Source organism: Rhinichthys klamathensis, unplaced genomic scaffold, assembly GCF_029890125.1.
Source record: "Rhinichthys klamathensis goyatoka isolate OS25496 unplaced genomic scaffold, OSU_Roscu_1.1 h1tg000332l_1, whole genome shotgun sequence".
Classification (NCBI taxonomy): domain Eukaryota; kingdom Metazoa; phylum Chordata; class Actinopteri; order Cypriniformes; family Leuciscidae; genus Rhinichthys; species Rhinichthys klamathensis.
Window position 1 is genome coordinate 201759 of NW_026606847.1, and position 22835 is coordinate 224593.

Consider the following 22835-nt stretch of genomic DNA (forward strand, 5'->3'; position numbering starts at 1 on the left):
ATTAAAGACTTGAGCTCAAAGAAGAGATTGACCCCGACGTGATTTGAATACGCAACCTTCTGATCTGGAGTCAGACGCGCTACCGTTGCGCCACGAGGCCCTGCACTTCTGTCAAATTGCTGAGCTCGCCACACGGTCTAGCAACAAGGATACCTGAATTTTATTAAAAACTTGAGCTGAAAGAAGAGATTGACCCCGACGTGATATGAACACACAACCTTCTGATCTGAAGTCAGACGCGCTTCCATTGCATCATGAGGCCCTGCGCTTCTGTGAAATTGCTGAGCTCGTTAAAGGGGCTAGCAACAAGGATACATGAATTTTATTAGAGACTTGAGCTCAAAGAAGAGATAGCTTGACCCCGACGTGATTTGAACACGCAACCTTCTGATCTGGAGTCAGACGTGCTACCGTTGCGACACGAGGCCCTGCACTTCTGTCAAATTGCTGAGCTCGCCACAGGGTCTGGCAAAAAGGATTCCTGAATTTTATTAAAAACTTGAGCTCAAAGAAGAGATTGACCCCGACGTGATATGAACACACAACCTTCTGATCTAAAGTCAGACGCCCTTCCATTGCATCATGAGGCCCTGCGCTTCTGTGAAATTGCTGAGCTCGTTATAGGGTCTAGCAACAAGGATTCCTGAATTTTATTAGAGACTTGAGGTCAAAGAAGAGATAGCTTGACCCCGACGTGATTTGAACACGCAACCTTCTGATCTGGAGTCAGACGCGCTACCGTTGCGCCACGAGGCCCTGCACTTCTGTCAAATTGCTGAGCTCGCCACAGGGTCTAGCAAAAAGGATACCTGAATTTTATTAAAGACTTGAGCTCAAAGAAGAGATTGACCCCGACGTGATTTGAACACGCAACCTTCTGATCTGGAGTCAGACGCGCTACCGTTGCGCCACGAGGCCCTGCACTTCTGTCAAATTGCTGAGCTCCTTATAGGGTCTAGCAACAAGGATTCCTGAATTTTATTAAGAACATGAGCTCAAAGAAGAGATTGACCCCGACGTGATATGAACACACAACCTTCTGATCTGAAGTCAGACGCGCTTCCATTGCATCATGAGGCCCTGCGCTTCTGTGAAATTGCTGAGCTCGTTATAGGGTCTAGCAACAAGGATTCCTGAATTTTATTAAGAACATGAGCTCAAAGAAGAGATTGACCCCGACGTGATATGAACACACAACCTTCTGATCTAAAGTCAGACGCGCTTCCATTGCATCATGAGGCCCTCCGCTTCTGTGAAATTGCTGAGCTCGTTATAGGGTCTAGCAACAAGGATTCCTGAATTTTATTAAAGACTTGAGCTGAAAGAAGAGATTGACCCCGACGTGATATGAACACACAACCTTCTGATCTGAAGTCAGACGCGCTTCCATTGCATCATGAGGCCCTGCGCTTCTGTGAAATTGCTGAGCTCGTTATAGGGTCTAGCAACAAGGATACATGAATTTTATTAGAGACTTGAGCTCAAAGAAGAGATAGCTTGACCCCAACGTGATTTGAACACGCAAACTTCTGATCTGGAGTCAGACGCGCTACCGTTGCGCCACGAGGCCCTGCACTTCTGTCAAATTGCTGAGCTCGCCACAGGGTCTAGCAAAAAGGATACCTGAATTTTATTAAAGACTTGAGCTCAAACAAGAGATTGACCCCGACGTGATATGAACACACAACCTTCTGATCTGAAGTCAGACGCGCTTCCATTGCATCATGAGGCCCTGCGCTTCTGTGAAATTGCTGAGCTCACCACAGGGTCTAGCAAAAAGGATACCTGAATTTTATTAAAGACTTGAGCTCAAAGAAGAGATTGACCCCGACGTGATTTGAACACGCAACCTTCTGATCTGGAGTCAGACGCGCTACCGTTGTGCCACGAGGCCCTGCACTTCTGTCAAATTGCTGAGCTCGCCACAGGGTCTAGCAAAAAGGATACCTGAATTTTATTAAAGACTTGAGCTCAAAGAAGAGATTGACCCCAACGTGATTTGAACACGCAACCTTCTGATCTGGAGTCAGACGCGCTACCGTTGCGCCACGAGGCCCTGCACTTCTGTCAAATTGCTGAGCTCGCCACAGGGTCTAGCAAAAAGGATACCTGAATTTTATTAAAGACTTGAGCTCAAAGAAGAGATTGACCCCGACGTGATATGAACACACAACCTTCTGATCTAAAGTCAGACGCGCTTCCATTGCATCATGAGGCCCTGCGCTTCTGTGAAATTGCTGAGCTCGTTATAGGGTCTAGCAACAAGGATTCCTGAATTTTATTAGAGATTTGACCTCAAAGAAGAGATAACTTGACGCCGACGTGATTTGAACACGCAACCTTCTGATCTGGAGTCACACGCGCTACCGTTGCGCCACGAGGCCCTGCACTTCTGTCAAATTGCTGAGCTCACCACAGGGTCTAGCAAAAAGGATACCTGAATTTTATTAAAGACTTGAGCTCAAAGAAGAGATTGACCCCGACGTGATTTGAACACGCAACCTTCTGATCTGGAGTCAGACGCGCTACCGTTGTGCCACGAGGCCCTGCACTTCTGTGAAATTGCTGAGCTCGTTATAGGGTCTAGCAACAAGGATTCCTGAATTTTATTAGAGACTTGAGCTCAAAGAAGAGATAGCTTGACCCCGACGTGATTTGAACACGCAACCTTCTGATCTGGAGTCAGACGTGCTACCGTTGCGCCACGAGGCCCTGCACTTCTGTCAAATTGCTGAGCTCGCCACAGGGTCTAGCAAAAAGGATACCTGAATTTTATTAAAGACTTGAGCTCAAAGAAGAGATTGACCCCGACGTGATTTGAACACGCAACCTTCTGATCTGGAGTCAGACGCGCTACCGTTGCGCCACGAGGCCCTGCACTTCTGTTAAATTGCTGAGCTCGTTATAGGGTCTAGCAACAAGGATTCCTGAATTTTATTAAGAACATGAGCTCAAAGAAGAGATTGACCCCGACGTGATATGAACACACAACCTTCTGATCTGAAGTCAGACGCGCTTCCATTGCATCATGAGGCCCTGCGCTTCTGTGAAATTGCTGAGCTCGTTATAGGGTCTAGCAACAAGGATTCCTGAATTTTATTAAGAACATGAGCTCAAAGAAGAGATTGACCCCGACGTGATATGAACACACAACCTTCTGATCTAAAGTCAGACGCGCTTCCATTGCATCATGAGGCCCTCCGCTTCTGTGAAATTGCTGAGCTCGTTATAGGGTCTAGCAACAAGGATTCCTGAATTTTATTAAAGACTTGAGCTGAAAGAAGAGATTGACCCCGACGTGATATGAACACACAACCTTCTGATCTGAAGTCAGACGCGCTTCCATTGCATCATGAGGCCCTGCGCTTCTGTGAAATTGCTGAGCTCGTTATAGGGTCTAGCAACAAGGATACATGAATTTTATTAGAGACTTGAGCTCAAAGAAGAGATAGCTTGACCCCAACGTGATTTGAACACGCAAACTTCTGATCTGGAGTCAGACGCGCTACCGTTGCGCCACGAGGCCCTGCACTTCTGTCAAATTGCTGAGCTCGCCACAGGGTCTAGCAAAAAGGATACCTGAATTTTATTAAAGACTTGAGCTCAAACAAGAGATTGACCCCGACGTGATATGAACACACAACCTTCTGATCTGAAGTCAGACGCGCTTCCATTGCATCATGAGGCCCTGCGCTTCTGTGAAATTGCTGAGCTCACCACAGGGTCTAGCAAAAAGGATACCTGAATTTTATTAAAGACTTGAGCTCAAAGAAGAGATTGACCCCGACGTGATTTGAACACGCAACCTTCTGATCTGGAGTCAGACGCGCTACCGTTGTGCCACGAGGCCCTGCACTTCTGTCAAATTGCTGAGCTCGCCACAGGGTCTAGCAAAAAGGATACCTGAATTTTATTAAAGACTTGAGCTCAAAGAAGAGATTGACCCCGACGTGATTTGAACACACAACCTTCTGATCTGGAGTCAGACGCGCTACCGTTGCGCCACGAGGCCCTGCACTTCTGTCAAATTGCTGAGCTCGCCACAGGGTCTAGCAACAAGGATACCTAAATTTTATTAAAAACTTGAGCTGAAAGAAGAGATTGACCCCGACGTGATATGAACACACAACCTTCTGATCTGAAGTCAGACGCGCTTCCATTGCATCATGAGGCCCTGCGCTTCTGTGAAATTGCTGAGCTCGTTATAGGGTCTAGCAACAAGGATACATGAATTTTATTAGAGACTTGAGCTCAAAGAAGAGATAGCTTGACCCCGACGTGATTTGAACACGCAACCTTCTGATCTGGAGTCAGACGTGCTACCGTTGCGACACGAGGCCCTGCACTTCTGTCAAATTGCTGAGCTCGCCACAGGGTCTAGCAAAAAGGATACCTGAATTTTATTAAAGACTTGAGCTCAAAGAAGAGATTGACCCCGACGTGATTTGAACACGCAACCTTCTGATCTGGAGTCAGATGCGCTACCGTTGCGCCACGAGGCCCTGCACTTCTGTCAAATTGCTGAGCTCGTTATAGGGTCTAGCAACAAGGATTCCTGAATTTTATTAAAAACATGAGCTCAAAGAAGAGATTGACCCCGACGTGATATGAACACACAACCTTCTGATCTGAAGTCAGACGCGCTTCCATTGCATCATGAGGCCGTCCGCTTCTGTGAAATTGCTAAGCTCGTTATAGGGTCTAGCAACAAGGATTCCTGAATTTTATTAAAGACTTGAGCTCAAAGAAGAGATAGTCCCCGACGTGATTTGGACACGCAAACTTCTAATCTGAAGTCAGACGCGCTTCCATTGCGCCACGAGGCCCTGCACTTCTGTCAAATTGCTGAGCTCTCCACAGGGTCTGGCAAAAAGGATTCATGAGGCCCTCCGCTTCTTTGAAATTGCTGAGCTCGTTATAGGGTCTAGCAACAAGGATTCCTGAATTTTATTAAATACTTGAGCTCAAAGAAGAGATAGTCCCCGACGTGATTTGGACACGCAACCTTCTAATCTGAAGTCAGACGCGCTTCCATTGCGCCACGAGGCCCTGCACTTCTGTCAAATTGCTGAGCTCGTTATAGGGTCTAGCAACAAGGATACATGAATTTTATTAGAGACTTGAGCTCAAAGAAGAGATAGCTTGCCCCCAACGTGATTTGAACACGCAACCTTCTGATCTGGAGTCAGATGCGCTACCGTTGCGCCACGAGGCCCTGCACTTCTGTCAAATTGCTGAGCTCGCCACAGAGTCTGGCAAAAAGGATTCCTGAATTTTATTAAAAACTTGACCTCAAAGAAGAGATTGACCCCGACGTGATATGAACACACAACCTTCTGATCTGAAGTCAGACGCGCTTCCATTGCATCATGAGGCCCTGTGCTTCTGTGAAATTGCTGAGCTCGTTATAGGGTCTAGCAACAAGGATACATGAATTTTATTAGAGACTTGAGCTCAAAGAAGAGATAGCTTGACCCCAACGTGATTTGAACACGCAAACTTCTGATCTGGAGTCAGACGCGCTACCGTTGCGCCACGAGGCCCTGCACTTCTGTCAAATTGCTGAGCTCGCCACAGGGTCTAGCAAAAAGGATACCTGAATTTTATTAAAGACTTGAGCTCAAAGAAGAGATTGACCCCGACGTGATATGAACACACAACCTTCTGATCTGAAGTCAGACGCGCTTCCATTGCATCATGAGGCCCTGCGCTTCTGTGAAATTGCTGAGCTCGTTATAGGGTCTAGCAACAAGGATACATGAATTTTATTAGAGACTTGAGCTCAAAGAAGAGATAGCTTGACCCCGACGTGATTTGAACACGCAACCTTCTGATCTGGAGTCAGACGTGCTACCGTTGCGACACGAGGCCCTGCACTTCTGTCAAATTGCTGAGCTCGCCACAGGGTCTAGCAAAAAGGATACCTGAATTTTATTAAAGACTTGAGCTCAAAGAAGAGATTGACCCCGACGTGATTTGAACACGCAACCTTCTGATCTGGAGTCAGATGCGCTACCGTTGCGCCACGAGGCCCTGCACTTCTGTCAAATTGCTGAGCTCGTTATAGGGTCTAGCAACAAGGATTCCTGAATTTTATTAAAAACATGAGCTCAAAGAAGAGATTGACCCCGACGTGATATGAACACACAACCTTCTGATCTGAAGTCAGACGCGCTTCCATTGCATCATGAGGCCGTCCGCTTCTGTGAAATTGCTAAGCTCGTTATAGGGTCTAGCAACAAGGATTCCTGAATTTTATTAAAGACTTGAGCTCAAAGAAGAGATAGTCCCCGACGTGATTTGGACACGCAAACTTCTAATCTGAAGTCAGACGCGCTTCCATTGCGCCACGAGGCCCTGCACTTCTGTCAAATTGCTGAGCTCTCCACAGGGTCTGGCAAAAAGGATTCATGAGGCCCTCCGCTTCTTTGAAATTGCTGAGCTCGTTATAGGGTCTAGCAACAAGGATTCCTGAATTTTATTAAATACTTGAGCTCAAAGAAGAGATAGTCCCCGACGTGATTTGGACACGCAACCTTCTAATCTGAAGTCAGACGCGCTTCCATTGCGCCACGAGGCCCTGCACTTCTGTCAAATTGCTGAGCTCGTTATAGGGTCTAGCAACAAGGATACATGAATTTTATTAGAGACTTGAGCTCAAAGAAGAGATAGCTTGACCCCAACGTGATTTGAACACGCAACCTTCTGATCTGGAGTCAGATGCGCTACCGTTGCGCCACGAGGCCCTGCACTTCTGTCAAATTGCTGAGCTCGCCACAGAGTCTGGCAAAAAGGATTCCTGAATTTTATTAAAAACTTGACCTCAAAGAAGAGATTGACCCCGACGTGATATGAACACACAACCTTCTGATCTGAAGTCAGACGCGCTTCCATTGCATCATGAGGCCCTGTGCTTCTGTGAAATTGCTGAGCTCGTTATAGGGTCTAGCAACAAGGATACATGAATTTTATTAGAGACTTGAGCTCAAAGAAGAGATAGCTTGACCCCAACGTGATTTGAACACGCAAACTTCTGATCTGGAGTCAGACGCGCTACCGTTGCGCCACGAGGCCCTGCACTTCTGTCAAATTGCTGAGCTCGCCACAGGGTCTAGCAAAAAGGATACCTGAATTTTATTAAAGACTTGAGCTCAAAGAAGAGATTGACCCGGACGTCATTTGAACACGCAACCTTCTGATCTGGAGTCAGACGCGCTACCGTTGTGCCACGAGGCCCTGCACTTCTGTCAAATTGCTGAGCTCGCCACAGGGTCTAGCAAAGAGGATACCTGAATTTTATTAAAGACTTGAGCTCAAAGAAGAGATTGACCCCGACGTGATTTGAATACGCAACCTTCTGATCTGGAGTCAGACGCGCTACCGTTGCGCCACGAGGCCCTGCACTTCTGTCAAATTGCTGAGCTCGCCACACGGTCTAGCAACAAGGATACCTGAATTTTATTAAAAACTTGAGCTGAAAGAAGAGATTGACCCCGACGTGATATGAACACACAACCTTCTGATCTGAAGTCAGACGCGCTTCCATTGCATCATGAGGCCCTGCGCTTCTGTGAAATTGCTGAGCTCGTTATAGGGTCTAGCAACAAGGATACATGAATTTTATTAGAGACTTGAGCTCAAAGAAGAGATAGCTTGACCCCGACGTGATTTGAACACGCAACCTTCTGATCTGGAGTCAGACGTGCTACCGTTGCGACACGAGGCCCTGCACTTCTGTCAAATTGCTGAGCTCGCCACAGGGTCTGGCAAAAAGGATTCCTGAATTTTATTAAAAACTTGAGCTCAAAGAAGAGATTGACCCCGACGTGATATGAACACGCAACCTTCTGATCTGGAGTCAGACGCGCTACCGTTGCGCCACGAGGCCCTGCACTTCTGTCAAATTGCTGAGCTCACCACAGGGTCTAGCAAAAAGGATACCTGAATTTTATTAAATTCTTGAGCTCAAAGAAGAGATTGACCCCGACGTGATTTGAACACGCAATCTTCTGATCTGGAGTCAGACGCGCTACCGTTGTGCCACGAGGCCCTGCACTTCTGTCAAATTGCTGAGCTCGCCACAGGGTCTAGCAAAAAGGATACCTGAATTTTATTAAAGACTTGAGCTCAAAGAAGAGATTGACCCCGACGTGATTTGAACACGCAACCTTCTGATCTGGAGTCAGACGCGCTACCGTTGCGCCACGAGGCCCTGCACTTCTGTCAAATTGCTGAGCTCGCCACAGGGTCTAGCAACAAGGATTCCTGAATTTTATTAAAAACATGAGCTCAAAGAAGAGATTGACCCCGACGTGATATGAACACACAACCTTCTGATCTGAAGTCAGATGCGCTTCCATTGCATCATAAGGCCCTGCGCTTCTGTGAAATTGCTGAGCTCGTTATAGGGTCTAGCAACAAGGATTCCTGAATTTTATTAGAGACTTGAGCTCAAAGAAGAGATAGCTTGACCCCGACGTGATTTGAACACGCAACCTTCTGATCTGGAGTCAGACGCGCTACCGTTGCGCCACGAGGCCCTGCACTTCTGTCAAATTGCTGAGCTCGCCACAGGGTCTAGCAAAAAGGATACCTGAATTTTATTAAAGACTTGAGCTCAAAGAAGAGATTGACCCCGACGTGATTTGAACACGCAACCTTCTGATCTGGAGTCAGACGCGCTACCGTTGCGCCACGAGGCCCTGCACTTCTGTCAAATTGCTGAGCTCGTTATAGGGTCTAGCAACAAGGATTCCTGAATTTTATTAAGAACATGAGCTCAAAGAAGAGATTGACCCCGACGTGATATGAACACACAACCTTCTGATCTGAAGTCAGACGCGCTTCCATTGCATCATGAGGCCCTCCGCTTCTGTGAAATTGCTGAGCTCGTTATAGGGTCTAGCAACAAGGATTCCTGAATTTTATTAAAGACTTGAGCTCAAAGAAGAGATTGACCCCGACGTGATATGAACACACAACCTTCTGATCTGAAGTCAGACGCGCTTCCATTGCATCATGAGGCCCTCCGCTTCTTTGAAATTGCTGAGCTCGTTATAGGGTCTAGCAACAAGGATTCCTGAATTTTATTAAAGACTTGAGCTCAAAGAAGAGATAGTCCCCGACGTGATTTGGACACGCAACCTTCTAATCTGAAGTCAGACGCGCTTCCATTGCGCCACGAGGCCCTGCACTTCTGTCAAATTGCTGAGCTCGTTATAGGGTCTAGCAACAAGGATACATGAATTTTATTAGAGACTTGAGCTCAAAGAAGAGATAGCTTGACCCCAACGTGATTTGAACACGCAACCTTCTGATCTGGAGTCAGATGCGCTACCGTTGCGCCACGAGGCCCTGCACTTCTGTCAAATTGCTGAGCTCGCCACAGAGTCTGGCAAAAAGGATTCCTGAATTTTATTAAAAACTTGAGCTGAAAGAAGAGATTGACCCCGACGTGATATGAACACACAACCTTCTGATCTGAAGTCAGACGCGCTTCCATTGCATCATGAGGCCCTGCGCTTCTGTGAAATTGCTGAGCTCGTTATAGGGTCTAGCAACAAGGATACATGAATTTTATTAGAGACTTGAGCTCAAAGAAGAGATAGCTTGACCCCAACGTGATTTGAACACGCAAACTTCTGATCTGGAGTCAGACGCGCTACCGTTGCGCCACGAGGCCCTGCACTTCTGTCAAATTGCTGAGCTCGCCACAGGGTCTAGCAAAAAGGATACCTGAATTTTATTAAAGACTTGAGCTCAAACAAGAGATTGACCCCGACGTGATATGAACACACAACCTTCTGATCTGAAGTCAGACGCGCTTCCATTGCATCATGAGGCCCTGCGCTTCTGTGAAATTGCTGAGCTCACCACAGGGTCTAGCAAAAAGGATACCTGAATTTTATTAAAGACTTGAGCTCAAAGAAGAGATTGACCCCGACGTGATTTGAACACGCAACCTTCTGATCTGGAGTCAGACGCGCTACCGTTGCGCCACGAGGCCCTGCACTTCTGTCAAATTGCTGAGCTCGCCACAGGGTCTAGCAACAAGGATACCTAAATTTTATTAAAAACTTGAGCTGAAAGAAGAGATTGACCCCGACGTGATATGAACACACAACCTTCTGATCTGAAGTCAGACGCGCTTCCATTGCATCATGAGGCCCTGCGCTTCTGTGAAATTGCTGAGCTCGTTATAGGGTCTAGCAACAAGGATACATGAATTTTATTAGAGACTTGAGCTCAAAGAAGAGATAGCTTGACCCCGACGTGATTTGAACACGCAACCTTCTGATCTGGAGTCAGACGTGCTACCGTTGCGACACGAGGCCCTGCACTTCTGTCAAATTGCTGAGCTCGCCACAGGGTCTGGCAAAAAGGATTCCTGAATTTTATTAAAAACTTGAGCTCAAAGAAGAGATTGACCCCGACGTGATATGAACACACAACCTTCTGATCTAAAGTCAGACGCCCTTCCATTGCATCATGAGGCCCTGCGCTTCTGTGAAATTGCTGAGCTCGTTATAGGGTCTAGCAACAAGGATTCCTGAATTTTATTAGAGACTTGAGCTCAAAGAAGAGATAGCTTGACGCCGACGTGATTTGAACACGCAACCTTCTGATCTGGAGTCAGACGCGCTACCGTTGTGCCACGAGGCCCTGCACTTCTGTCAAATTGCTGAGCTCGCCACAGGGTCTAGCAAAAAGGATACCTGAATTTTATTAAAGACTTGAGCTCAAAGAAGAGATTGACCCCGACGTGATTTGAACACGCAACCTTCTGATCTGGAGTCAGACGCGCTACCGTTGCGCCACGAGGCCCTGCCCTTCTGTCAAATTGCTGAGCTCGCCACAGGGTCTGGCAAAATGGATTCCTGAATTTTATTAAAAACTTGAGCTGAAAGAAGGGATTGACCCCGGGCGTGATATGAACACACAACCTTCTGATCTGAAGTCAGACGCGCTTCCATTGCATCATGAGGCCCTGCGCTTCTGTGAAATTGCTGAGCTCGTTATAGGGTCTAGCAACAAGGATTCCTGAATTTTATTAGAGACTTGAGCTCAAAGAAGAGATAGCTTGACCCCGACGTGATTTGAACACGCAACCTTCTAATCTGGAGTCAGACGCGCTACCGTTGCTTCATGAGGCCCTGCACTTCTGTGAAATTGCTGAGCTCGTTATAGGGTCTAGCAACAAGGATTCCCGAATTTTATTATAGACTTGAGCTCAAAGAAGAGATAGTCCCCGACGTGATTTGAACACGCAACCTTCTAATCTGGAGTCAGACGCGCTACCGTTGCGTCATGAGGCCCTGCGCTTCTGTGAAATTGCTGAGCTCGTTATAGGGTCTAGCAACCAGGATTCCTGAATTGTATTAAAAACTTGAGCTCAAAGAAGAGATTGACCCCGACGTGATATGAACACACAACCTTCTGATCTGAAGTCAGACGCGCTTCCATTGCATCATGAGGCCCTGCGCTTCTGTGAAATTGCTAAACTCGTTATAGGGTCTAGCAACAAGGATACATGAATTTTATTAGAGACTTGAGCTCAAAGAAGAGATAGCTTGACCCCGACGTGATTTGAACACGCAACCTTCTAATCGGGAGTCAGACGCGCTCAGAGCCGGATTAACGCAAAGGCAAACTAGGCACATGCCTAGGGCCCGATTGGCGGGATGGGGCCCAGACAGAGGGACAAAAAAAAAAAAAAGATTTCCTATCTACAATTTATTTCAATATTTATTAATTAACTAAAAATAGCGACGATGTTTATCTTAACCATAGACTGTTACATTACGCCAAATTAACGCCAGCCCATCAGGTGCTGCGAAGCAAAAGCCTAAATAGGCACGCAAAAAAGCACAGCTCGTAATGCAGATGTGTGCGTTGTCGTCATCTATTTTGGAGTGATTGCAATGTATTCTAAATATAAACTTGTAATGTAGATCAGCGTCATTTCTGGAAAAATCATTCACCACTTTATTACGAGTTTAAAAGAGCGCGAGCGTCATTAACGTGCCCAGACGCGACGCTTTGAATTTGCGCGTACAATGAACAACATCGCGTCGGGAGCTGACTAAAACGCTACAAAAGTAAAAGACAAGACGTTTGTATTCAAAGTTAAAAAGCCAACACACTACAACATTTTTAAATGTTTCAAGTAGGCTAAAGGATCTCATGGGTCTATCTTCTAAATTCTGCTGATGATTAGATTATAGCCTACCCTGTCATCAGCCTTCTTACGCCAATAATATCAGTTTAGAATTTTTTTTTCTAATCAGTAGCGATCGTGTCTTTCTCTTCCACTTGGTTTGTGTATAGCATATTTAAGCTAGCAATGCAATGCATAATATCATATTAGATTAGGCTACTTAATATGACAATATCTGCAGTCAATATTGATTAAATGGGAGGGGAAAATCCTGCCAATACCAGCTATGAAAAAAATGATAAAAGCATAGGCCTATATCACTGAAGTGGTATTCTGGAACTGTGAATAAATTGAATAAAACAGCAAAATAACAATAACATCTTCATTAAACAAAAAAGAGATTACCTTAGATGAAGTTTGATTAATATGTACATACAGTAGCCTAGGCTACTGGTAAAAAGTCTGGACCAATTACTATTTTGAATGTTTTTTATTATGCTCTACAAGCCTGCATTTATTTGATCAAAAATACACCAAAAAAAATAAAAAACAGGAATATTCAGCAAGGATGTGTTAAATATATAAAAAGCGATAGTGAAAAAGACTATTTTAAAACTTTTTAATAATAAAAAAAAATCCTGAAAAAAAGTATCACAGGTTATAAAATAAATATTAAGCACCATTTCTAACATTTGATAATAAATCAGAATATTATAAAGTTTTCTGAAGGATCACATGACCCTAAATTCAGCTTTGCATCACAGAAATATATTTTAAAGTATAGTTAAATAGGAAAACCATTATTTTAAATTGTAATAATATTTCACTTTATTATTTTTCTGTATTTTTGATCAAATAAATCCAGGCTTGATTAGCATAAGAGACTTCTTTCAAAAACATTAAAAATAGTAATGTGTCCAAACTTATGTACTGTGTAAGTAAAAACATTTAAAATTAAATGTTGTATAAATGAAAAGGTTAGGAATCATATTTGTTTCAAGAGTTTTTTATTGGGGTTGGGGGGCCTCCAACATGAATATTGCCTAGGGCCTCCAAATGTCTAGAACCGGCCCTGGACGCGCTACCGTTTCGCCTCGAGGCCCTGCACTTCTGTGAAATTGCTGAGCTCGTTATAGGGTCTAGCAACAAGGATTCCTGAATTTTATTAAAGACATGAGCTCAAAGAAGAGATAGTCCCCGACGTGATTTGGACATGCAACCTTCTAATCTGAAGTCAGACGCGCTACCGTTGCGCCACGAGGCCCTGCACTTCTGTCAAATTGCTGAGCTCGTTATAGGGTCTAGCAACAAGGATACATGAATTTTATTAGAGACTTGAGCTCAAAGAAGAGATAGCTTGACCCCAACGTGATTTGAACACGCAACCTTCTGATCTGGAGTCAGACGCGCTACCGTTGCGCCACGAGGCCCTGCACTTCTGTCAAATTGCTGAGCTCGCCACAGGGTCTAGCAAAAAGGATACCTGAATTTTATTAAAGACTTGAACTCAAAGAAGAGATTGACCCCGACGTGATTTGAACACGCAACCTTCTGATCTGGAGTCAGACGCGCTACCGTTGCATCATGAGGCCCTGCGCTTCTGTGAAATTGCTGAGCTCGTTATAGGGTCTAGCAACAAGGATTCCTGAATTTTATTAGAGACTTGAGCTCAAAGAAGAGATAGCTTGACCCCGACGTGATTTGAACACGCAACCTTCTGATCTGGAGTCAGACGCGCTACCGTTGCGCTACGAGGCCCTGCACTTCTGTCAAATTGCTGAGCTCGCCACAGGGTCTAGCAAAAAGGATACCTGAATTTTATTAAAAACTTGAGCTCAAAGAAGAGATTGACCCCGACGTGATTTGAACACGCAACCTTCTGATCTGAAGTCAGACGCGCTTCCATTGCATCATGAGGCCCTGCGCTTCTGTGAAATTGCTGAGCTCGTTATAGGGTCTAGCAACAAGGATTCCTGAATTTTATTAGAGACTTGAGCTCAAAGAAAAGATAGCTTGACCCCGACGTGATTTGAACACGCAACCTTCTGATCTGGAGTCAGACCACTACCGTTGCGCCACGAGGCCCTGCACTTCTGTGAAATTGCTGAGCTCGCCACAGGGTCTGGCAAAAAGGATTCCTGAATTTTATTAAAAACTTGAGCTCAAAGAAGATATTGACCCCGACGTGATTTGAACACGCAACCTTCTGATCTGGAGTCAGACGCGCTACCGTTGCGCCACGAGGCCCTGCACTTCTGTCAAATTGCTGAGCTCGTTATAGGGTCTAGCAACGAGGATTCCTGAATTTTATTAAAAACTTGAGCTCAAAGAAGAGATTGACCCCGATGTGATATGAACACACAACCTTCTGATCTGAAGTCAGACGCGCTTCCATTGCATCTTGAGGCCCTGCGCTTCTGTGAAATTGCTGAGCTCGTTATAGGGTCTAGCAACAAGGATACATGAATTTTATTAGAGACTTGAGCTCAAAGAAGAGATTGACCCCGACGTGATTTGAACACGCAACCTTCTGATCTGAAGTCAGACGCGCTTCCATTGCATCATGAGGCCCTGCGCTTCTGTGAAATTGCTGAGCTCGTTATAGGGTCTAGCAACAAGGATTCCTGAATTTTATTAAAGACTTAAGCTCAAAGAAGAGATAGTCCCCGACGTGATTTGGACACGCAACCTTCTAATCTGGAGTCAGACGCGCTACCGTTGCGCCACGAGGCCCTGCACTTCTGTCAAATTGTTGAGCTCGCCACAGGGTCTGGCAAAAAGGATACCTGAATTTTATTAAAGACTTGAGCTCAAAGAAGAGATAGTCCCCGACGTGATTCAGACGCGCTACCGTTACGCCACGAGGCCCGGCACTTCTGTGAAATTGCTGAGCTCGCCACAGGGTCTGGCAAAAAGGATTCCTGAATTTTATTAAAAACTTGAGCTGAAAGAAGAGATTGACCCCGACGTGATTTGAACACGCAACCTTCTGATCTGGAGTCAGACGCGCTACCGTTGCGCCACGAGGCCCTGCCCTTCTGTCAAATTGCTGAGCTCGCCACAGGGTCTAGCAAAAAGGATACCTGAATTTTATTAGAGACTTGAGCTCAAAGAAGAGATAGCTTGACCCCGACGTGATTTGAACACGCAACCTTCTGATCTGGAGTCAGACGCGCTACCGTTGCGACACGAGGCCCTGCGCTTCTGTCAAATTGCTGAGCTCGCCACAGGGTCTGGCAAAAAGGATTCCTGAATTTTATTAAAAACTTGAGCTCAAAGAAGAGATTGACCCCGACGTGATATGAACACACAACCTTCTGATCTGAAGTCAGACGCGCTTCCATTGCATCATGAGGCCCTGCGCTTCTGTGAAATTGCTGAGCTCGTTATAGGGTCTAGCAACAAGGATTCCTGAATTTTATTAGAGACTTGAGCTCAAAGAAGAGATAGCTTGACCCCGACGTGATTTGAACACGCAACCTTCTGATCTGGAGTCAGACGCGCTTCCGTTGCGACACGAGGCCCTGCACTTCTGTCAAATTGCTGAGCTCGCCACAGGGTCTGGCAAAAAGGATTCCTGAATTTTATTAAAAACTAGAGCTCAAAGAAGAGATTTATTTATTTATTTATACAGGTAAGTTGACTGAGAACGAGTTCTCATTTACAGCAACGACCTGTGTAGTCAAACAAAAAGAAAGAAATACAGCCAAAAGTATAAAATACAGCAAACAACAAATAAAAGAGAACAATAAAAGACAACAAAAACAATCACAAAAAACAAACACAATCAGTAATAAAATGATTCTTAAGCAAACGTCTAAAATCCCGTAAGGAATCAGATCATTCAGTCTAAAAGTACATAGTAAATCATTCCAAGTGTGAGGTGCAGAAAAATTAAAAGCAGATCTACCCAACTCAGAGTAGATCTTTGGAATCTGAAGTAGAAGCCATCCATAAGCTCTAGTCTGATAACCAGACCTTCTAACAGCTAAAAGTGAATTAATATAAGGTGGTAGTTTGTGCAAAAGAGCCTTGTACACAAAAAGTGCAAAGTGCATTTCTCTGCGAGATTTTAAAGGCAGCCAATTAAGTTTCTGATAGAGTATACAATGATGGGTACTAAACCTGTCACCTGTGATAAAACGAATAGCGCTATGATATACAGCATCAAGAGGTTTTAGAACAGAAGCCGAGGCATGCATATAGATTGTGTCTCCATAATCAATGATAGGTAAAAACGTAGATTCAACTATTTGTTTTCTATTATTTAGAGTTAAACAGGATTTATTTCTATAAAAGAAACCCACTCTAATTCTTAGTTTCTTTACCAACTCATCAACATGAGTTTTAAAGGAGAGCCTGTCATCAATCCAAATCCCCAAATATTTATAGACATAAACACGATCAATTGAAGCACCATCCAATGTAGAAAAACCTAAATTATCATCTATTTTTTGTTGTTGCTTCGAAAAAAGCATATACTTGGTTTTGCCTACATTAACTACCAGTTTCAATTCAACCAAAACCTTCTGTATAGCTGTAAAGGCAGACTGTAGCTCAAAATGGGCCTGGACAGCTGTAGGGGCAATAGCATAAATGACTGTATCATCAGCATAAAGGTGAAGTTGACAATTTTTTATAGCTGAACCAATATTATTGATGTAAATCGAGAAAAGAACAGGACCTAAAATCGATCCCTGTGGGACACCCTTCAAAAGCTCAAGAAAACCTGAATTGACACAATCAGTGGAAACACATTGTGTTCTATTAGTCAGATAATTTTTAAACCATCTACAGGCCGCAAATTCTAGTCCAATTGATGACAATCTATTTAAAAGTAAAGAATGATCCACAGTGTCAAAGGCCTTAGATAAATCTATAAACAAGGCTGCACAATGCTGCTTTTTATCCATACCACTTATAATGTCATCCAGTACCCGAGTAGCAGCTGCGATGGTACTATGACCAGGTCTAAAACCTGACTGATATGATTTCAAAATGCAATATTCGTCTAAAAAGGAGCGCAACTGCAGATTTACAATTTTTTCAAGAATTTTCACAAGACATGAAAGCCTGGAAATGGGTCTATAATTGTTTAAATCTCTAGGATCACCACTTTTAAAGAGTGGACGAACCATGGCCGTCTTCCAAACCTCAGGAATTGTTCCTGTTATCAAGGATAAATTAAAAATGTGGGCTAGTGGCTCAGCAATAATAGTTGCAGCAAGCTGCAAAAGACAAGGATTTAGATCATCAGCTCCAGTAGCAGTTTTTATATCTATAGTTAAAAGGGCTTTAAAAACTTCCTCAGAGCTAACCCATTGAAATGAAAAAGATGGCTCCACAACTTCATCAGACAAACTATTGGAAGAGAGAGCCGTTTCTCTTATCTTAGATCTAGCTACATAATCTGGGAGCACCACATCATTACAAGTACCACCCTCAAACAAATTACCAACTGAAACAAAATGTTGATTAAACGCATCACATACACTCACCTAAAGGATTATTAGGAACACCTGTTCAATTTCTCATTAATGCAATTATCTAATCAACCAATCACATGGCAGTTGCTTTAATGCATTTAGGGGTGTGGTCCTGGTCAAGACAATCTCCTGAACTCCAAACTGAATGTCAGAATGGGAAAGAAAGGTGATTTAAGCAATTTTGAGCGTGGCATGGTTGTTGGTGCCAGACGGGCCGGTCTGAGTATTTCACAATCTGCTCAGTTACGGGGATTTTCACGCACAACCATTTCTAGGGTTTACAAAGAATAGTGTGAAAAGGGAAAAACATCCAGTATGCGGCAGTCCTGTGGGCGAAAATGCCGTGTTGATGCCAGAGGTCAGAGGAGAATGGGCCGACTGATTCAAGCTGATAGAAGAGCAACTTTGACTGAAATAACCACTCGTTACAACCGAGGTATGCAGGAAAGCATTTGTGAAGCCACAACACGCACAACCTTGAGGCGGATGGGCTACAACAGCAGAAGACCCCACCGGGTACCACTCATCTCCACTACAAATAGGAAAAAGAGGCTACAATTTGCAAGAGCTCACCAAAATTGGACAGTTGAAGACTGGAAAAATGTTGCCTGGTCTGATGAGTCTCGATTTCTGTTGAGACATTCAGATGGTAGAGTCAGAATTTGGCGTAAACAGAATGAGAACATGGATCCATCATGCCTTGTTACCACTGTGCAGGCTGGTGGTGGTGGTGTAATTGTGTGGGGGATGTTTCCTTGGCACACTTTAGGCCCCTTAGTGCCAATTGGGCATCGTTTAAATGCCACGGCCTACCTGAGCATTGTTTCTGACCATGTCCATCCCTTTATGGCCACCATGTACCCATCCTCTGATGGCTACTTCCAGCAGGATAATGCACCATGTCACAAAGCTCGAATCATTTCAAATTGGTTTCTTGAACATGACAATGAGTTCACTGTACTAAAATGGCCCCCACAGTCACCAGATCTCAACCCAATAAAGCATCTTTGGGATGTGGTGGAACGGGAGCTTCGTGCCCTGGATGTGCATCCCACAAATCTCCATCAACTGCAAGATGCTATCCTATCAATATGGGCCAACATTTCTAAAGAATGCTTTCAGCACCTTGTTGAATCAATGCCACGTAGAATTAAGGTAGTTCTGAAGGCGAAAGGGGGTCAAACACAGTATTAGTATGGTGTTCCTAATAATCCTTTAGGTGAGTGTATTTCAATTTTGTCATTTACAGTTTTAGAATGGAATGTAATCGTATTGGGCAGAGAGGAGTGGCAACTTCGTTTTAGATTTTTTATGGCTTTCCAAAATTTTGTCGGATCTCCTTGACTACTAGAAATTGTATTCAAATAATAACTTGACTTTGCATTTTTTACAGAGATGGTGCACTTGTTTCTGAGTTGTTTAAATGAAAGCCAGCCACTACATAGTCCAGTTTGCCTCGCTTTAGACCAAGCTTTATTTCCCCGTCAAGATTGACCCCGACGTGATATGAGCACACAACCTTCTGATCTGGAGTCAGACGCGCTACCGTTGCGACACGAGGCCCTGCACTTCTGTCAAATTGCTGAGCTCGCCACAGGGTCTGGCAAAAAGGATTCCTGAATTTTATTAAAAACTTGAGCTCAAAGAAGAGATTGACCCCGATGTGATTTGAACACGCAACCTTCTGATCTGGAGTCAGACGCGCTACCGTTGCGCCACGAGGCCCTGCACTTCTGTGAAATTGCTGAGCTCGTTATAGGGTCTGGCAAAAAGGATTCCTGAATTTTATTATAGACTTGAGCTCAAAGAAGAGATAACTTTACCCCGATGTGATTTGGACACGCAACCTTCTTATCTGGAGTCAGACACGCTTCCGTTGCGTCATGAGGCCCTGCACTTCTGTGAAATTGCTGAGCTCGTTATAGGGTCTAGCAACAAGGATTCCCGAATTTTATTAAAAACTTGAGCTCAAAGAAGAGATAGATTGACCCCGACGTGATTTGAACACGCAACCTTCTGATCTGGAGTCAGACGCGCTACCGTTGCGCCACGAGGCCCTGCACTTCTGTGCCTCATTGCGTTCAAAGAAGAGATTGACCCCGACGTGATTTGAACACGCAACCTTCTGATCTGGAGTCAGACGCGCTACCGTTGCGCCACGAGGCCCTGCAGTTCTGTCAAATTGCTGAGCTCGTTATAGGGTCTGAATTTAATAATACATGAATTTTATTAGAGACTTGAGCTCAAAGAAGAGATTGACCCCGACGTGATATGAACACACAACCTTCTGATCTGAAGTCAGACGCGCTTCCATTGCATCATGAGGCCCTGCGCTTCTGTGAAATTGCTGAGCTCGTTATAGGGTCTAGCAACAAGGATACATGAATTTTATTATAGACTTGAGCTCAAAGAAGATTTAGCTTGACCCCGACGTGATTTGAACACGCAACCTTCTGAACTGACTTGAGCTCAAAGAAGAGATAGCTTGACCCCAATGTGATTTGAACACTCAACCTTCTGATCTGGAGTCAGACCCGCTACCGTTGCGGCAGGAGGCGCTGCACTTCTGTGAAATTGCTGAGCTCGTTATAGGGTCTAGCAAAAAAGATTCCTGAATTTTATTATAGACATGCGCTCAAAGAAGTGATTGACCCCAACGTGATTTGAACACGCAAGCTTCTGATCTGGAGTCAGACGCGCTACCGTTGTGCCACGAGGCCCTGCACTTCTGTGAAATTGCTGAGCTCGTTATAGGGTCTAGCAACAAGGATTCCTGAATATTATTAAAAACTTGAGCTCAAAGAAGAGATAACTTGACCCCAACGTTATCTTAACACGCAACCTTCTGATCTGGAGTCAGACGCACTACCGTTGCGCCACGAGGCCCTGCACTTCTGATCTGGAGTCAGACGCGCTACCGTTGCGCCACGAGGTCTTGCACCTCTGTCAAATTGCTGAGCTCGCCACAGGGTCTGGCAAAAAGGATTCCTGAATTTTATTATAGACTTGAGCTCAAAGAAGAAATAACTTGACCCCGATGTGATTTGAACACGCAACCTTCTTATCTGGAGTCAGACGCGCTTCCGTTGCGCCACGAGGCCCTGCACTTCTGTGAAATTGCTGAGCTCGTTATAGGGTCTAGCAAAAAGGATTCCTGAATATTATTAAAAACTTGAGCTTAAAGAAGAGATTGACCCCAACGTTATCTGAACACGCAACCTTCTGATCTGGAGTCAGACGCACTACCGTTGCGCCACGAGGCCCTGCACTTCTGATCTGGAGTCAGACGCACTACCGTTGCGCCACGAGGCCCTGCACTTCTGATCTGGAGTCAGACGCGCTACCGTTGCGCCACGAGGTCTTGCACCTCTGTCAAATTGCTGAGCTCGCCACAGGGTCTGGCAAAAAGGATTCCTGAATTTTATTATAGACTTGAGCTCAAAGAAGAGATAACTTGACCCCGATGTGATTTGAACACGCAACCTTCTTATTCAATTCAATTCAATTCAAATTTATTTGTATAGCGCTTTTCACAAAACATATTGTTTCAAAGCAGCTTTACAGAAAGTGCATTTCAGAAATGTACATAGAGGAACATAGTTAGTTAATCATCATGTATTAATTTAGGGCATAACATATCGCCGGCGTTGAGTCGTCTCTTCACAGGCATATAGTCGTCTCTTCGCAGGCGTCGAGTCGTCTCTTCGCAGGTGTTGGGGCATCAGAAGTCTCCGTGGGAGGCTGGATACAAACTGGAGCTGACGAACGCTATTTACCTCGGGACTAGCGTCCCGAGATAACAGTAGAAAAGCAGATGGGAAATAATTAGCGTAGCTGCTGTTCATAATATTAATGCATTCGATCTGATTCAACAATAGAAGGTAAGCATTATGTGAATGCTTGGCTGAAGAGATGCGTCTTTAATCTAGTTTTGAACTGGGAGAGCGAGTCTGCGCAGCAAACAGTATCAGGAAGGCTATTCCAGAGTTTAGGAGCTAAATGTGAGAACGCCCTCCCTCCTTTAGTGGACTTAGATATCCTAGGAATGACCAGAAGCCTCGAATTTAGGGATCTTAAAGAACGCGATGGATTGTAGGGCGATAGAAGGTCCATTAAATACACAGGAGCTAAACCATTTAGGGCTTTATAGGTCAGTAGTAGTACTTTGTAATTGATACGGAACTTAATAGGTAACCAGTGCAGAGATGATAAAATCGGTGTTATATGATCATATTTTCTTGACCTAGTAAGAACTCTAGCGGCTGCATTTTGCACTAACTGTAGCTTGTTTATTGAAGATGCAGGACAACCAGCTAATAAAGCATTACAGTAATCTAGTCTCGAGGTCACGAATGCATGAACTAACTTTTCTGCATCAGAAACAGATAGCATGTTACGTAATTTAGCAATGTTTCTAAGGTGGAAAAAGGCAGTTCTTGTAACATATGAAATATGATTTTCGAAAGACAAGTTTCGGTCTAGTATAACACCCAGGTCTTTTACTGTAGTGGATAAGGTAACAGGACATCCTTCTAAATTAAAGTTGTATTGTAAGAGATTTTGTGGGTAATTTTTTGGACCAATAAGTAATACCTCCGTTTTATCTGGATTTAATAGCAGGAAATTACACGTCATCCAGTATTTTATATCTTTAAGACATTCTGTCAATTTAGATAGGTTAGTGTTTTCATCTGGTCGTGATGAAATATATAATTGAGTGTCATCAGCATAGCAGTGGAAATTAATTCCATGTTTTCTTATAATATTACCAAGTGGCAGCATATATATTGAGAATAGCAGAGGGCCTAACACCGATCCTTGCGGCACTCCATAGTCTACTGACGTTATCTTCGATTTTTCCCCATTTAAACAGACAAAATGGTAACGGTCTGATAGGTACGATCTGAACCAGCTTAATGCCTGTCCCTGAACACCAGTGTAGTTTTGTAGTCGATCCAAGAGTATTTTGTGATCTATAGTGTCGAACGCAGCGCTAAGATCGAGTAGAACTAGTATTGAGATACAGCCTTGGTCAGAAGCTAAAAGTAAATCATTTGTAATTTTAACTAGCGCAGTTTCTGTGCTATGATGCGGTCTGAATCCTGACTGAAATTTTTCATATATCTCATTTTCTTGCAAGAAAGAGCACAATTGAGCGGACACAATTTTTTCTAGTATTTTAGACATAAATG

The 22835-nt window shown here is 44.3% G+C and overlaps 37 non-coding genes across 37 annotated transcripts; all 37 read right to left on the minus strand.

Moving 5' to 3' along the window:
* Positions 1-28: 28 nt before the first annotated feature.
* On the minus strand, positions 29-100 carry trnaw-cca (transfer RNA tryptophan (anticodon CCA)). Its single transcript has one exon. It is a non-coding gene; the product is annotated as a tRNA-Trp (tRNA).
* A 584-nt stretch (positions 101-684) lies between these two features.
* On the minus strand, positions 685-756 carry trnaw-cca (transfer RNA tryptophan (anticodon CCA)). The gene has a single exon. It is a non-coding gene; the product is annotated as a tRNA-Trp (tRNA).
* Positions 757-846: 90 nt separating this feature from the next.
* Positions 847-918, minus strand: trnaw-cca (transfer RNA tryptophan (anticodon CCA)). The gene has a single exon. It is a non-coding gene; the product is annotated as a tRNA-Trp (tRNA).
* A 580-nt stretch (positions 919-1498) lies between these two features.
* On the minus strand, positions 1499-1570 carry trnaw-cca (transfer RNA tryptophan (anticodon CCA)). The gene has a single exon. It is a non-coding gene; the product is annotated as a tRNA-Trp (tRNA).
* A 252-nt stretch (positions 1571-1822) lies between these two features.
* trnaw-cca (transfer RNA tryptophan (anticodon CCA)) lies at positions 1823-1894 on the minus strand. The gene has a single exon. It is a non-coding gene; the product is annotated as a tRNA-Trp (tRNA).
* Positions 1895-1984: 90 nt separating this feature from the next.
* Positions 1985-2056, minus strand: trnaw-cca (transfer RNA tryptophan (anticodon CCA)). The gene has a single exon. It is a non-coding gene; the product is annotated as a tRNA-Trp (tRNA).
* A 418-nt stretch (positions 2057-2474) lies between these two features.
* On the minus strand, positions 2475-2546 carry trnaw-cca (transfer RNA tryptophan (anticodon CCA)). Its single transcript has one exon. It is a non-coding gene; the product is annotated as a tRNA-Trp (tRNA).
* Positions 2547-2640: 94 nt separating this feature from the next.
* trnaw-cca (transfer RNA tryptophan (anticodon CCA)) lies at positions 2641-2712 on the minus strand. Its single transcript has one exon. It is a non-coding gene; the product is annotated as a tRNA-Trp (tRNA).
* Positions 2713-2802: 90 nt separating this feature from the next.
* Positions 2803-2874, minus strand: trnaw-cca (transfer RNA tryptophan (anticodon CCA)). Its single transcript has one exon. It is a non-coding gene; the product is annotated as a tRNA-Trp (tRNA).
* Positions 2875-3454: 580 nt separating this feature from the next.
* On the minus strand, positions 3455-3526 carry trnaw-cca (transfer RNA tryptophan (anticodon CCA)). Its single transcript has one exon. It is a non-coding gene; the product is annotated as a tRNA-Trp (tRNA).
* A 252-nt stretch (positions 3527-3778) lies between these two features.
* Positions 3779-3850, minus strand: trnaw-cca (transfer RNA tryptophan (anticodon CCA)). The gene has a single exon. It is a non-coding gene; the product is annotated as a tRNA-Trp (tRNA).
* Positions 3851-3940: 90 nt separating this feature from the next.
* On the minus strand, positions 3941-4012 carry trnaw-cca (transfer RNA tryptophan (anticodon CCA)). The gene has a single exon. It is a non-coding gene; the product is annotated as a tRNA-Trp (tRNA).
* Positions 4013-4430: 418 nt separating this feature from the next.
* Positions 4431-4502, minus strand: trnaw-cca (transfer RNA tryptophan (anticodon CCA)). The gene has a single exon. It is a non-coding gene; the product is annotated as a tRNA-Trp (tRNA).
* Positions 4503-5143: 641 nt separating this feature from the next.
* Positions 5144-5215, minus strand: trnaw-cca (transfer RNA tryptophan (anticodon CCA)). Its single transcript has one exon. It is a non-coding gene; the product is annotated as a tRNA-Trp (tRNA).
* A 256-nt stretch (positions 5216-5471) lies between these two features.
* Positions 5472-5543, minus strand: trnaw-cca (transfer RNA tryptophan (anticodon CCA)). Its single transcript has one exon. It is a non-coding gene; the product is annotated as a tRNA-Trp (tRNA).
* Positions 5544-5961: 418 nt separating this feature from the next.
* trnaw-cca (transfer RNA tryptophan (anticodon CCA)) lies at positions 5962-6033 on the minus strand. The gene has a single exon. It is a non-coding gene; the product is annotated as a tRNA-Trp (tRNA).
* A 641-nt stretch (positions 6034-6674) lies between these two features.
* trnaw-cca (transfer RNA tryptophan (anticodon CCA)) lies at positions 6675-6746 on the minus strand. Its single transcript has one exon. It is a non-coding gene; the product is annotated as a tRNA-Trp (tRNA).
* A 256-nt stretch (positions 6747-7002) lies between these two features.
* Positions 7003-7074, minus strand: trnaw-cca (transfer RNA tryptophan (anticodon CCA)). Its single transcript has one exon. It is a non-coding gene; the product is annotated as a tRNA-Trp (tRNA).
* Positions 7075-7326: 252 nt separating this feature from the next.
* On the minus strand, positions 7327-7398 carry trnaw-cca (transfer RNA tryptophan (anticodon CCA)). The gene has a single exon. It is a non-coding gene; the product is annotated as a tRNA-Trp (tRNA).
* A 418-nt stretch (positions 7399-7816) lies between these two features.
* On the minus strand, positions 7817-7888 carry trnaw-cca (transfer RNA tryptophan (anticodon CCA)). The gene has a single exon. It is a non-coding gene; the product is annotated as a tRNA-Trp (tRNA).
* A 90-nt stretch (positions 7889-7978) lies between these two features.
* Positions 7979-8050, minus strand: trnaw-cca (transfer RNA tryptophan (anticodon CCA)). The gene has a single exon. It is a non-coding gene; the product is annotated as a tRNA-Trp (tRNA).
* Positions 8051-8140: 90 nt separating this feature from the next.
* Positions 8141-8212, minus strand: trnaw-cca (transfer RNA tryptophan (anticodon CCA)). The gene has a single exon. It is a non-coding gene; the product is annotated as a tRNA-Trp (tRNA).
* A 256-nt stretch (positions 8213-8468) lies between these two features.
* Positions 8469-8540, minus strand: trnaw-cca (transfer RNA tryptophan (anticodon CCA)). The gene has a single exon. It is a non-coding gene; the product is annotated as a tRNA-Trp (tRNA).
* A 90-nt stretch (positions 8541-8630) lies between these two features.
* Positions 8631-8702, minus strand: trnaw-cca (transfer RNA tryptophan (anticodon CCA)). The gene has a single exon. It is a non-coding gene; the product is annotated as a tRNA-Trp (tRNA).
* A 580-nt stretch (positions 8703-9282) lies between these two features.
* Positions 9283-9354, minus strand: trnaw-cca (transfer RNA tryptophan (anticodon CCA)). Its single transcript has one exon. It is a non-coding gene; the product is annotated as a tRNA-Trp (tRNA).
* A 256-nt stretch (positions 9355-9610) lies between these two features.
* Positions 9611-9682, minus strand: trnaw-cca (transfer RNA tryptophan (anticodon CCA)). The gene has a single exon. It is a non-coding gene; the product is annotated as a tRNA-Trp (tRNA).
* A 252-nt stretch (positions 9683-9934) lies between these two features.
* On the minus strand, positions 9935-10006 carry trnaw-cca (transfer RNA tryptophan (anticodon CCA)). Its single transcript has one exon. It is a non-coding gene; the product is annotated as a tRNA-Trp (tRNA).
* Positions 10007-10752: 746 nt separating this feature from the next.
* trnaw-cca (transfer RNA tryptophan (anticodon CCA)) lies at positions 10753-10824 on the minus strand. Its single transcript has one exon. It is a non-coding gene; the product is annotated as a tRNA-Trp (tRNA).
* A 2691-nt stretch (positions 10825-13515) lies between these two features.
* On the minus strand, positions 13516-13587 carry trnaw-cca (transfer RNA tryptophan (anticodon CCA)). The gene has a single exon. It is a non-coding gene; the product is annotated as a tRNA-Trp (tRNA).
* Positions 13588-13843: 256 nt separating this feature from the next.
* trnaw-cca (transfer RNA tryptophan (anticodon CCA)) lies at positions 13844-13915 on the minus strand. Its single transcript has one exon. It is a non-coding gene; the product is annotated as a tRNA-Trp (tRNA).
* Positions 13916-14332: 417 nt separating this feature from the next.
* Positions 14333-14404, minus strand: trnaw-cca (transfer RNA tryptophan (anticodon CCA)). Its single transcript has one exon. It is a non-coding gene; the product is annotated as a tRNA-Trp (tRNA).
* A 711-nt stretch (positions 14405-15115) lies between these two features.
* Positions 15116-15187, minus strand: trnaw-cca (transfer RNA tryptophan (anticodon CCA)). The gene has a single exon. It is a non-coding gene; the product is annotated as a tRNA-Trp (tRNA).
* A 94-nt stretch (positions 15188-15281) lies between these two features.
* On the minus strand, positions 15282-15353 carry trnaw-cca (transfer RNA tryptophan (anticodon CCA)). The gene has a single exon. It is a non-coding gene; the product is annotated as a tRNA-Trp (tRNA).
* A 256-nt stretch (positions 15354-15609) lies between these two features.
* On the minus strand, positions 15610-15681 carry trnaw-cca (transfer RNA tryptophan (anticodon CCA)). The gene has a single exon. It is a non-coding gene; the product is annotated as a tRNA-Trp (tRNA).
* Positions 15682-19296: 3615 nt separating this feature from the next.
* On the minus strand, positions 19297-19368 carry trnaw-cca (transfer RNA tryptophan (anticodon CCA)). The gene has a single exon. It is a non-coding gene; the product is annotated as a tRNA-Trp (tRNA).
* Positions 19369-19628: 260 nt separating this feature from the next.
* On the minus strand, positions 19629-19700 carry trnaw-cca (transfer RNA tryptophan (anticodon CCA)). Its single transcript has one exon. It is a non-coding gene; the product is annotated as a tRNA-Trp (tRNA).
* Positions 19701-19737: 37 nt separating this feature from the next.
* Positions 19738-19809, minus strand: trnaw-cca (transfer RNA tryptophan (anticodon CCA)). Its single transcript has one exon. It is a non-coding gene; the product is annotated as a tRNA-Trp (tRNA).
* Between the last annotated feature and the right edge of the window lie 3026 nt (positions 19810-22835).